At 41.5% G+C, this 14,384-nt stretch overlaps 1 protein-coding gene across 2 annotated transcripts in view; it reads right to left on the bottom strand.

Annotated features, from left to right (window-relative positions):
- TTC39B (tetratricopeptide repeat domain 39B) overlaps positions 1–14,384 on the bottom strand; it is a 152,105-nt gene that overhangs the window by 133,658 nt on the left and 4,063 nt on the right. The gene's annotated exons all lie outside the window — the stretch shown is intronic.

Raw genomic sequence — 14,384 nt, 5'->3', positions numbered from 1 at the left:
GCAGGAAAGCATGATGAAATAAGAATTCAAAAAATCGAAGAAAAGCTTAAGAGCATCCAGGACACCTTTAAACGTTCCAACATCCGAATTATAGGGGTACCAGAAGGGGAGGAGCAACAAGTGGAAAAGTTATTTGAACAAATAATAAAGGAGAACTTCCCCAATCTGACAAAGGGAACAGTCTTCCAAGAAATCCAAGAAGCTCAGAGAGCCCCAAAGAAGTTAGACGCAAGAAGAAGCACACCAAGGCACATCATCATTACATTAGCCAAGGTAAAAACGAAGGAGAGAATCCTAGAAGCAGCAAGAGATAAGGGGACAGTAACCTACAAAGGAGTTCCCATCAGACTGTCAGCTGATTTCTCCAAAGAGACCTTACAGGCAAGAAGGGGCTGGAAAGAAGTATTCCAAGTCATGAAAGACAAGGACCTACATCCCAGATTGCTCTATCCAGTGAAGTTCTCATTTAGAATGGAAGGGAAGATAAAGTGCTTCTCAGATAAGGTCAAATTAAAGGAGTTCATCATCACCAAGCCCTTATTTTATGAAATGCTAAAGGGACTTATCTAAGAAAAGAAGATAAAGAAAAGACATGTATAGTAAAAGGACAGCAAACTCACAATTATTAACAACCACACCTAAAGCAAAACCAAAAGAAACTAAGTAAACAACTAGAACAGGAACAGAACCACAGACATGGAGGGCACATGGAGGGCTAGCAGCAGGGGGGTGGGAGGAGGGGAGAGGGGGAAAAGGTATAGAGAATAAGTAGCATAGAATGTAGGTTGAAAATAGATAGGGGGAGGGCAAGAATAGTACGGGAAATGTAGAAGCTAAAGAACTCACAAGTATGACACATGGACATGAACTAAAGGGGGGGAACGTGGGTGGGAGAGGGGGTACAGGGTGGAGGGGAGTGAAGGGGGAAATGGGACAACTGTAATAGCATAATCAATAAAATATATTAAAAAAATGTGCCCTGGCTGGTGTAGCTCAGTGGATTGAGCGCGGGCTGGGAACCAAAGTGTCCCAGGTTCGATTCCCAGCCAGGGCACATTCCTGGGTTGCAGGCCATGACCCCCAGCAACCGCACATTGATATTTCTCTCTCTCTCTCTCTCTCTCTCTCTCTCTATCTCCCTCCCTTCCCTCTCTAAAAATAAGTAAATAAAATATTTTTAAAAAATGTAAACATCTAAAAGATGAATACTAAAAATCTGGTAAAATAAATGCATTAAAAAGAATCTGAAGTGACAGCAGACAGTTATCAGGGCACTTAGGGGCTGAAGCAAATGTTCAATATCTATTACAGTGGTGGTTAAATGGGGGTATACATTTATGAAACAACCTGTACACTTAACGTGGGTGCATTTTATTGCATATAAATTAAGCCTCAATAAAGCTGGTTTTTAAAAGAATTTGGGAAAAGTAAGCATTTAAATACAAATATGATGTATTAAAAACATGGACGTCGATGATACCATAGTAATGGCTAACACTCTACAGCACTCTTATGTGCCAAGCACTTTACTACCCACATTTACAGATTTTAATTCATTTGCTCTTCATACTAACCCTCTTAAGTGATCCCCAGTTACAAACAGTGAAACTAGGACACAAAGAAGTTAAGTAAGTTACCCAAAATCACAAAGCATCAAATGCAGAATCAGTATTTGAACCAACAGAGGTTCAAATTTGTGTCCAACTTCACAAATTTGTAATTTATATTTATTCTCATTAAAATCTTTAAAATTGACTTTGAGAAACAAATTTTGTAAATTCAACAAACTGAGCTACTTGACAAAATAAACTTCATCAAACTCAGCCAGGGCTATAGTAATATTCTAACTTCTCTTCACACCCTGTGTCTCAACCATGATTACAAAATTAGGTGTGTGGTTATTTACTTAGTGCCTGTCCTCCCACCAGGCCACAGGTTCCACAAGGCACATCTGTGAGCACCAAGCACAGCGCCTATACAGTGCACAACAATGCTACTTGAAAAAATGAATAAATAACAAATGAACAGATCCAGAAATACACTGATGCACCTTAACAGGCAGGAAATTATTATCCACAATATATAAAGAACCCTCCAGGTCAATAATAAATACACAAACAACCAAAAAGAACAACAGCGAAAGGGCGTAAAAGAGACAGAGTACCAAAGAAGAAATCCAACAGCTAATATACTTGGAAATGTACACTTAAATATAATATAAAAAAGTGTAATTATATTGTCCATGGGATCAGCAAAAATTTATAAGACTGATAATATATCCACAGTTGGCCAAGATGCTAGAAAGTGAACGTAAGTTGTTATCTCAGTCTATTCAGAAGTCAGTCTGGCATTATAAAAAAACTGATGTGCTATATACATTTACACAGAGATACTACTTCTAGGATCCTACACTATAAAATATTTATGCACATGCACAAGGACCAATCTATTATAGTATACATTATACTGGGTAAAAAATCAGAAACTACACAAATGAACTTCAATAGGGAAGTAGTTAAATAAATTATTGTACAACTACATTACCTAATTCTCTTCAGTCATTATAAAAAGAATAAAGCAAACAGTCAAAACATCTATAAGGTACGTTCAATGAAAAACCTAGTCCTGCGGAGGGTATGCGGTCTAAGATCCCACTTATACTAAGAAAACTCTTCATGCTGACTTCTTCTGAGGAAGGGGAAGAAGGAAATGGTGAAAGAAAAGATCATTTAGGCTTCTGAATGATTTAAGTCTTTTACCACAATAATGCCTTTATGTAAATTCGTTTAATGTTTTTTTTTAAAAAGAATGAACAATTTGAACAATATAAAAAGCTTAAAGATTACTTCAAGAAGAGCAGGTAAAATATACCTCAAGTACAGTAAGGAAGCTGACATTTCAACTACATTTATTTTATCACCCAAACTCTTTCATGTCCCATATAAGTGAAGAGCACTTTCAGTTTCTATTAGTAAAACTTAAAAGAAAAACATCTTTTAAAAAATGTTTTTATTTAGAAATAATTTCAAACTTAAAGAAAAGTTACCAGAATACAAACAGTACAAAGAACACCCATGTGTCATTTACCCAGATTCATCTATTGTTAACACTTTGGCCCATTTGCTTTACAATCTGCTCTTTCCTCTCCCTTCCCATCTCTCTTACCCTTCTCCATGTACCTAGTGAGGTGGCATTTTCTTCCAAACCACTGGAGAGTAAATTACATGTATTGTTGCCCTCTATCGCTAAATACTTCAGTGTGTGTTTCCTAAAAATAAGGATATTCTCTCATATAACCACAGCACAGTTATCCACTTCAGGAAATGCAACCACTTTACACTACTGGCCCTACTCCAATGTTGTCTATTAGCCCAACCATTTTTCCTCAGAGCATTTCCCCCACAGCTCAGGCGCTAGCCTCAGGTCCAATGCTGCATTTAGCTGTCCCGTCTCCTTGGCCTCCTTTAATCTGGAACTTTCCCACAGCCATCCTTTGTCTTTAATGACACTGACATTTTTTGAGAATACAGCCCTCTTCTCCTTTTAAAAATAGAAGCTTCTTTAATTAAAGTTTCTCCATTGTTTCCTCATGATTAGATTCAGGTTATACTACTACAGAAAGGGCACTGTGTCCTTGTCAGCTCATTTGTATCTGGAGGCAGAAATGTTCAGCTACCACCCTGGGTAATGTTCGTTTCGATTACCTGGTCAAAGCGTTGTCCAATTTCTCTACTTCATAGTTACTATTTTTCTCTTCCAAGTAATAAGGACTCTGTGGTGAGACAGTGAAAGACCAGGAAAATATCACACTCCTCACCCAAATCTGCCCAGAATGAGCACCTCTGATGATGGCCGCCCGGCTCAATCTTCACTTTTACAGCCAAAACCTGACTTCCCGACACCAGCACTCCCTCCACCTTTACCTGCCCGCCTCTGCCATTCCACCACAAGTAAAAGCCCTCCAGTCTCCCCCATTTATCTATCCAGTTCTATCATCAATATGGATTTCAAGGATTCCTATTTTTTAAAATTATCTATACTACTGTCCTTGATTGTTTTCATGCTCAAATTGTCACAAATTTGGCCTGGACTACTTTTAAATTTCTCACTGTTTATCCCTCTGAGCAAATTCTAATAGAACTTGCTTATTGTGAAAATTCTGTTTGGCAGAGAATCTTACAAGGTTAGGGCATCTGTAAACTTTAGCAATAAGACTCAATTATTTTTCTGATTCCCCCAATGAAAACTGAGATGTGGAGTCACTGACTCACAGACTTGACCCACCTATCTATATGCATTATATAATGGCCTTAATTAAAATGAGCACATAGTGCAAATGAAGAACTGCCAACACTAAGAAGCAGAAATACCCAGAGACAATAAAAAAGTCAACTGTGCTAGAGTTTTGCTCAGTCACAAAAGAAATTTGAGAACTTCGCATAATCCACAGACAGGACCTCCTGTGAGCCTAACAGATATGCTGCTATAGAGGAAGTGAGTTGACTCTGGGTGAGAATTAGGTTACACCCTTTAAGATACACCTGTGCAAGATCCAAAAGGCCGAGGTCACTTCCCTGCCCCTTTCTGACTCTTCTTGCCATCGAGCAAGGCTGAGGAAACTTGTTTCAACAGCAAGTGCTCCAGCATCCATTCTCCAGCTTCCTGAACACAAAAAAACTGCAGCTTCAGGATCCCTGAATCACAGCTACTGCAAAGTGCTGTGAACTCTCATTTCTAGAATCACCAGCCACAGAATATGAGCACCTTCCCTAGTGGGTCAGTTCTTCATGGGACTGAGGGTCATTCGCAGAGGCCCAGCCTAGAACCATTCCTTCACCCTTTCCATGCATCTTGTAAACACCTAATTCCCTTCTTAAACTCTGCTGATTTAAACTACCTACAGCAGTTTCAGCTTCCTACACTGAAACCTGACGGAGACAGATGACAGAGAAAAAACAAACAAGATAATATAGAGTGTGATCACATCTAAGAGGAAATAAACAGGATGCATAATAGAGAAACAGACAGGCTGCTTTGAAGATGGAACCTGAGGACAGCCGCACTTGGAACCTGATCTTTAAAGTGAGGATGGAAAGTTGAGAAAGAGCCAGTCATGTGAAGGGCTGGTGAAGCCTGCCAGATTGGGAAGTAGCTGTGCAGGAGCTGTGTGGTGGGAAGGAACTGGGCATGTTCAAGAAACCTGCCGGCAGCTGGGTGGCTACAGCAGAGGTACCAATGGGGAGAAGGGCAGGAGGTACACTGGAGAAGCAGAGCAAAAGCTAGACCATGCAACCCACAGGAAGGAGTGTGGGTTTTATTCTCAATGTTACAGAAAGCCACTAATCAGTGTTAAGCAGGGGAATCCCCTGTACGGATGTTTGCACTGGAGCACTTGGGCTAGAGAATGAAGAATGGATTGCAGAAGGCAGAGGGGAGGGTACTCGCCCAGCACCATGAGAATGAAAAGGTGCTTCGTGGGTTGTGGAGCTGGTAGTGGAGATGGACAGAAGAAAGCAGTATGCAGTAAAAAGCCACATTCTGCAGGTGGTTTCAACAAGACTAGCTGATGACAGATGTGGAGCCAAAAAAAAGTTTATTTGAGGGGAACAAAAAGGGAAAAATCAAGAATGAGGCAAGGGGGGAACTTTTTTTGTTGAGCAATGCTGTTTTAAATTATTCCCCCAAAGGCTGGTATTTGCTCTTGAAATTATGGGAAGAACAATTGTCCCCAGATTGCCACAATTGAAATGTAACAATTTCCAGTCTTTAACAAAAGAATTCACTTAAGCACTCACATGTCCCTCAGCAGAGCCTAACCTATTGTCAAGTGAAATCTGTTTCCCCAGACGTGCAAACCCCGAGTTCTGATTCGGACAGGGCTTGTATACATCAAAAAGGAGACTCTCGTTTCCTCCTCTATAAACCACAAAGGGAAGTAAAAGAAGGTAAGTTTTAAGAAGAAAAAAAATTCTTTCTCAGCTAGTAGCTTTTACTTTTTAAATTTCAAATATAATTAGCAATATGATTAGACTTGTGGAGATTCACACCATAGTAAAGCCATCCCTAGTATTGATGAAACCAGAAGAGGTTTGCTTTATGTCTGATGAAAAAGAACTCCATGAATCTCGATTTCTCTATTTTGAAAAGTTGGGAGGAATACCAAATGTCATTATTATTAAGTAAGCAAATTGTTAGATGTGAATGCTTCAGGCTTCTAAAAGCATTACGTATATGAATTATAATCATCCTCCTTTCGCAAATGTTCCCCAGCTAGACTGCATAAGTCTTCTCTCCTGGCCCCTCTGCAGGGTCAGGGAGCTAGGGCTCCAAGAGCCCTGCCTGTCTTGAGCCAGTTCTCCCTAAGAACACCTACCACTGTCTGTATCTTTAAAACAAAACCTTCCCTCCCCAAATTAGATTTTAAATTAATATCAGCAAATGAATATTTAATATCAAGATGTTCAAAATAGCTAGTTGCAGTATTTGATACACTCTTACTATGATTCTTTCCTGCCCTATAAAATCCTAGCCATCAGAATGTACTGATAAAAAACAAAATCTAAACATAGTTGCTACTCAAATTAATGGTTGCAACTAAGTATAGTATGGCAGGCACCAGTTGCCAGGGCTACACACAGGGACTCTATGAGGTGGGCATCAGAATCTCCATTTGACTGATGAGAGATGAAGTTCACAGAGAAATTAAATAACTTGTTCAAGGTCACATTGCCAGCAAGTGGCAGAACCCAACACATGTCTGCTAACCTACAAGCCACCCAAGTTCTTTCCTCTCTCCCAAATGCCTTCCTAGGCACAGACATAGCAAACCTGAAATTCAGGGGTACCTGACAAGAGGCTAATCTTGTAGAACTCCTTATCCTACTTGAGACTTCAGCTATGATGACAGTCCCTTTTATTCAACTGTTAATGGCTTAGAAATGCAATTGCCTGTTCATCTTTCTTGCAAGAAGCTAAACATATCAGGTAAATAGTAACTGCCTTGGAGAATGAACTAGAAAAATCAGGAAAAACCGTTATCTATGCACTCCTCACATCTCCTTTATTGCAAATGGGACAAATTATTCATTTCGGCGGGTAATTAACAAGGCCCTCAAGCCTCTCTTCTGATGATGGCACAGTGTAGGAGCCCAGTCAAGCACCGACCCAAATGTACCCTGCTCTCCAGCCTCGCTTTTTTTAAAAAGATTTTATTTATTTATTTTTAGAGAGGGAAGGGAGGGAGGGAGGGGGAGGGAGAGAGAGGGGGAGAGAGAGAGAGAGAGAGAGAGAGAGAGAGAGAGAGAGAGAGAGAGAGAGAGAGAGAGAGAGAAACATCAATGTGCGGTTGCTGGGGGTTATGGCCTGCAACCCAGGAATGTACTCTGGCTGGGAATCGAACCTGGGACACTCAGCCTCACTTTTTGATACCTAACACTTCTGCTTTATCACCATAGTTAGACTGTAAATTAATTTTTCAATTAATTTAAGTGTGAAAGTATATTGAGGTACAAGCAAACGGGCAGAAGGAATCTTAATGGATGATGAAAATGCTCTTAAATTGACTGTACTGATGGCTGCACAACTCCATAAATTTACTAAAAATCACTGAATTGTACATTTAAAAGGAATGAATTTATGGCATGTAAATGACACCTCAATAAAGCTTTGCTTAAGTATACTGACATAACGCTAATACATTCTAGAGGTAAATTCTTTCTGGTTGAGAGGATAAAAATATCACACTGTTAGAAAGCACTAAAGGGAATTCCTTGGCTGCTTTCTATGGGGGAAAAAGCCACCACCCTTTCCTTTTGGAACACCAGGGCACCTACATCCCATCCCTGCTGGGTACCATGGCACATATGCCAAAAGAGAAATATTTCTCCTTCTAAGCAGCCAAGAATGTTAAATAGTTATTGAGCACCTGCAAGGGAGGGAAGAAAGGAATGACTATCTGGAAAGGCTGGAGGAGGAGTGGTACACCCAAGGGAGGTCTTAAATGCTAAAGAGAATTGGCCAAGAGAGGGAACAGCAGGTGAAAAAGCTGCGAAGTGAGCAAGGACTGACCTTTTGAGAGGAGAGGTATATATGGGAATCTACAGCATTTCAGCATGGTTGATGCTAAAGATCAAGTTAGGAATGCAAACTCCTGGGGGCCACGCCAGACATACTGAATAGGAATGGCTTGTGGTGGGACCTAGGAACATACATCTTAATAAGCCACCCATCCCCCTAACCCAACTCTCTATGCTCACCAACGTCTGAGAACCACTGAGCTAGATCCAGAGCACGGCCTTATGTGCCATTCTAGTGTGTGAGCATAGTACCTCAAAGGCTGTGAACAGATTTTTAAGCAGCAAGGTGAGAATGGACTTGAACTTTAGAAAGAGCAGTCTGGCATAGCACATTGCTTTGGGGCAGAGCAAGAACCCCAGAGCCTCTTCCAGGGCCCAGGCATGCACAGGCCTTGTCATCTCCTTCACCTTTTAAACTCTTACACTAAGTAACTGAACACAAACCTGCCATTTAAAGGTCAAATTCTCCAACTAACATCTAGGTACTCAGGAAAAAACTGTAAGAACAATGATGACATCCACTACTATTAAAAAGTGGAACTTTCCACACATCAAAACATTTGGAAAAGACAGAAGTTACCATACATGCTATTTATGTGTTGGTGGGCAAAAGCCATTTTCAAAAAATTAATGACACTGCCACTTCCCTTGCTAACAAATACTAATACTACTCTGCTTAAGCAGATGGCCCTGCGAGCCCCAGGTTTACGACTCTCTTCCTTCAGGGAGGGACAGTTGTAAGAACTGTAAATTTGCAGAACTGCCCCCACTGGGAGGCCTAGGGTAGCCTGACAAGTACCTTTATTGTCAACCATCAACATCCCACATCCTCAATCATAGTGCTAAGAGACAGCATTTGCACTCCACACACTAAACACGTTATAGGGCTTTAACCTTCTGAGGTACTAGAACCCTCAGAAGGTTCTAGTACCTCCAATTACAGATGAAGAAACTAAAGCTTAGAGATATTAACTTATCCAAGGTTGTATATGAAGAAGCAGTATATACATCTGACCACAGAACTTGTATACCACTTCACTGAATGTGCCACATGGATTTATATTTTCTCAGTTTTTGATGCTTACATGAGTATTAAAGAAATAACAAATTTAATTCATAAGGCTTACAACACTTTATAAACAAACCTACACATATAGCCCTAGAAATCACCTAGTACATGGGTCAGCAAACTTCTTCCATGAAGGACCAATAACTGTTTAGACCACATAGGTCACACATCTGTGTCCCCACTGCTCCACGCTGCCACTGCAGTGGGAAAGCAGCCATAAGCAACACCTAAATGAATGGGCGTGGCTGTGTTCCAATACAACTTAATTTACAAAAACAGGCAGGAGATGTGCAGGCCACATTTGGCCTTCCTGTGAAGTACACTGTCCCCTGACCCAGTGGAAAGGGTACTGTATGTAGAGTTAGCGCACTTGGCTGATAACCCTGATTCTGTGCTTGGGTGAGCTGAATGACCTTGGGCCCATCACTTCCTGACTGTTTCCAGGGTGTGTACTTCTGCAGAACTTTCTTCTCAACTGAAGAGTTAAATAAGAGCAAAAATAAGGTTAAACTATATTTGGTTACACTAAAACATTTGTGGCAGATTCTTCGACAAACCCAGTAGAAGAGTAACAGCAATACCTTAATATGAAGCACAATGGAAAAGAGAAGTGGCTTTTAAGAGTACATCTATGTGCAAGGTGCTTTGTAAAATAGAATCTTATTTCATCCTCATCACCAATATTCCCATGTTATAAATGAAGAGCTTTAGACTAGTTAAATAACATGCCAGAGGTCACACAGTAAAAGAAAAGCCAGGATCTGAACCCAAGCTGGCCACTCCTCAGAAGCTCAATACTGCTCCGTGCAGGGTCTGTTCTTGGCCAACAAATACTTGGTCATTGACTTTGCACAAATGATGACATTGGAGTGCTTCTGAGAGAAGGTTCTGGAGTCAGGCTCCATTCCCTTTAGTTCTGAGTGAAAGGACTGTGACTCACGAGCAGAGAAAAGCCCAGGAACCCCAGAACTCTAGGAGAAAGTGTTCTAAGGAAGCAGGAAATGAGAAAAGGACTGAGGAGCCCCTCCGAGAAACCCAGCCTGCTCCTGCTGATCACACCAGAGTGGCGGTGGGTCAGGGTGTTTCCGTATTTCAGAACTTAGCAGAAGTTAAAAGTCTATGTAATAAAACATAAGCCGATGGAATTACGCAAACGTGTCTGACTCGTCTGTCTTCTTATCCACTGCATTGCAGTGTACAGTCACTAGTTTAAATCTGTTCTTTGGAAACGGGGTTGGGAAAGGAGAAAGTGAAACCAAGAAATGTGACCATCATTGCTTCCTTTACAAAGAAAGAGAGGGAGGGAGGGAAAGAGAAGGTGGAGAAGAGAGAGAAAGAGAAAGAAATGGGAAAACATTCCACAAATATGGAAGTATACATGTGGTTGGTTCTCTGCTGTCAAAAAAAAGAAAGAAAGAAAAAAACTCCATAACTAAGGGTTCAAGGTCTATTTAAACCTGGTGGAACACACATAGCATTGCTCTCCTGCCTCAGCCACCTAACTCTCACACACTCTGCTCCAGCACAATAGCCTTCACACTTCATCCACGCCTGAGCATGTTTCCTCTCCTGCTGCCTCTGCCTCCTGGAACGAAGGTGTGATCCATCCGCTCCCTCACAGCCTGCTGAAACTCCACCCCTCAAAGTCCAGATCAAATGTCACCTGCTAGATCACAGATGTCAAAGGCGAGAAGAACTTCAGAAACAGATCATTAGTATCAATTCCTTTGTGTTACCTATAAGGAAACCAAGGCCCACACAGGTTAAGTCACACAGCTGGACAGCTGCAAACCAAATCCTGCCCTGGGTATGGACATGCCCTCACCATGATGCGTCAGTGGCAGCCCTGTGAAAGCTCTTTTCTTCTAGGCACACCAGGCCTGCTTACACTCTCTCTGGACTCTCTCCTACACTTCAGGGTAGAGTTGTTTGCTGGTGTCCACATTCCTGACCATCTGCTCCAGGGGGCTCAAAACCATAACGTTACCCATTGTGTTATCCCAGTACTTAGCCACCCTCGCATATAGTGGGCCTTTGGTGGGCTGTTAACAGTCATTGGACAAACAAAACAAAACACCAGAAAACCACGTGCCTCTCCATCTCCGGTGTAGAGTCCCTCCAATCAGCCTCCATGCACACTGCCAGAGACAGCCACCTACCTACACTGTGGATCTTTCCACATTTCTCCTCAGCTTAAAACTTCAAATACACACACCATGATAGCCACATTCTGACATGAAAGATGTGGAATGGCCGTTCCTACCCTTCCAGTATGGCTCCCTGACACCCAGAGCACCGTAAGCTCTCCCTCACCTCCATACCTTATGCCTACTAGTTCCTCTCCCTGAGAGAAACTTCAAGAATTCCTCCATGCCCAACTCTTTTCTCTGTTCTACTTATCCTGCAAGATTGAGAATTTCTAAAAAACATGACCTCTTCCAGGAAACCATCCTTGATGACCCATCCTCCCCCTGTGAGATGTCCTCCTCTGAGCTCCCAAACCACCCCTGCATCCCTCCTCAGTGGATCCCAGCATGGACTATTACTCCTATTTGTCTACACATCTGCCCCCACCCCACCCCCAGTTGGACCATAACTTAGGATGAGAGCTATATTTGCCTCTCCAGGACCTACCGCAAAACCCAACACATTGAACTCACTAAAATCAATAATTCATCTCACTTACTAGTTATAATCAGACCCAACAAATATATGTATCATTTCACTAAAATATTTAAAAACATGCAAGCCTTATGTACATGTCAGAATAATCAGCAACACACTCAAGGGGACATGTACCCATATCGCAGCAGAAAAACGTTTACTACATACCCACAGTCTTTAAATAAAGAACTTAAGATGAATAATAGCATGATGAACTGCCAGGCATTCAACACTTGAGAAGTCCCTGTGAAGAGCTGTTGTGACCCAACCAATTCAGCCAACTAGCCAGAGTGGCTCTGAGTACATGACCAACTTCCACGAAGCACAGGTGGAAGAGGGGCGCAATGGGTGCCAAATAAGATGTGACAAAGGAAAAATCTCCCCTGGCAGCCTCACAAGTGCCCCAAAAGTCCCCAGGTACTCAACCTCTGTGAAGTGAGCATACAGTGGCTCCAGGGGACCCAGCTGAGATGGCCACTGGGGCACCTGGGACTGTGGGCTAGGGAGCTGTCAACAGATGGCTAGATGGAAACTGTGAGCCTCACAGAATTCTCAGTATCAGATTCACGCTGTGGATAATTAGCAACAGCACCCAAGGGCAGGGAACTAAGATAAGAAAGTAAACTAGCTGACTGAAGGAAGAAGTAATACCTGCCCACAGAGGCATACATGCACTACTGGACTTGAATGAAAGGAAGGGGGTTTCCAGGCATGGAAGGAGGGAAGGGAAAAATGTGAGCAGCTTTCACTGAGAAAGTAGCATTCCAAAAACAGATGGGATTTCAAGAGATTCAAGATTGAACCTGAGCAGGAGTTGAGGTTGATGGTAAGTTGATATTATTTTTTCCTCTCAGTAACCTGCACAACCAATTATAAACATTTTTTTATTTCATCCACTCATAAAAAATGGCCATGCTCCCTTAATGAGTCACAGTAAGCCACAGGGTGACTTTCTTCTGTGTGATGTCTGTCCCCATCCTCTACACTTCTAGCTCCTCCCTGCTTCCTACCCTCCTCATCCCCTTCACCCTCAAACAGCATCCCAGGCCAATTCCTCGTCTGTGTTCTCATGGAGAAGTCCCTCAACTCTGGCCTCCTCTCCAATCCCACAGCCTCTGCTCCACTTCAGGCCTGACCACCTCCCACATATTGTTACGACAGCCTCTTGCCCTTCCTGTTGCCCCCTCCACAGTCTGGCTGTGTCAAGTTCACCAAATTTATCTTTCTAAAATAAATAACCTATCACATTTTCCCCATTAAAAAAGTGTCTCAAGGATATCAAGTACAGCATAGGGAGTATAGTCAATAATATTGTAATAACTATATATGGTGCCAGGTGGGCCTTAAAAAGAGCAGGGGGACCACTTTGTAAAGTATATGAATGTCTAACCACTATGCTGTATATCTGAAACTAATACAAAATAATAGTCAAGTAAAAAACACTTTTGATTAAATTAAAAGAAAAAAGTCCAGATTCCCACATTTTTAGGAGCTATAACCCAAACCCCTTAGCATGACATCCCAGACACTGTACCATGTGATCCAAACTGGCCTCACCAGCTCTCCTTCCCATGGCCAAATTCCCTGCGGAACCCTGGTGGGCTCTCATTCCCACCCATCTCAACTTCCACCCAGGCCTGAGCCTTATCCCTCTCACTCCTCCCAGCACCATCCTGCTCACCATTCAAGCCCCAGTTCAAATACCATCTGTTCTTTAAAGTCTTTGCCAGCCCCTAAACCAGGGTGGTCAGCCATCGCTATTTGCACCTGCTATCCTACAGTGATTACTGAAAGTACGCCATTTACTCTCATATCCTGCTATGATGATAAATTGTATGGCCCTCCTGTATAAAACCTACCCGGCCCAAAGACAGAACTAGTGATTTGTGTAACTGTGTCTTTTGCTACAAAGCATTCCTTCAAGACAATAATGCTCCCTTGCCTCAGTGTGCACTTCCAGAATCTAAAGACTGTTAGCACCTAAGAAGTGCTCAAGGAACACAGGCGGAATGAAAGGATGAAGCTGATCCTTAAAAAATTGTCGCAATCAATCTGATCTAAACTTCATCTAAAATTCCAAAGAAAAGGGTTTCTAAATCAGAATTAGACCTAAAAAACCCTAGGCCAAAAAAGCAGGCCATGGAAACATTTTGTCACATAAGCCATTTCCTTCCCTGACCCAGTGTTTCTCAATTTTTTCTCACTAATGACCCCAAAGAAGTCTTTTTAGACATTTTTTCCTAACTACAGCCCCCATGCAATTTCAATAGCACAGACATGTATCTGTGCTTCATACAAAAATGAGCAAGTACAAGTTAATACTTTTTGTTCAATAGTAAGTTTGAATGACTAAATAAAAATTTTAAGTTAAATTAACATTTTGAAGCTATTAACATTTAATTCTATAAGTGTATTTGAGTAACTTTTAATGGAATTTTAATATAAAATATAAATGTATCAATTTACATATGCAAATTACCAATTTCTGCCTAATAGAAATAAAACCAAATTTTTAAAAGACATTAAAAACTGTTATTTTTCCAGAAAAGATAAAACAATTAAAAATTATCTTAAAT

This window comes from Phyllostomus discolor, chromosome 3, assembly GCF_004126475.2.
Source record: "Phyllostomus discolor isolate MPI-MPIP mPhyDis1 chromosome 3, mPhyDis1.pri.v3, whole genome shotgun sequence".
Lineage (NCBI taxonomy): Eukaryota > Metazoa > Chordata > Mammalia > Chiroptera > Phyllostomidae > Phyllostomus > Phyllostomus discolor.
The sequence above is the reverse complement of the archived record's forward strand: the minus strand, read 5'-3'. Positions and strand labels throughout refer to the sequence as shown.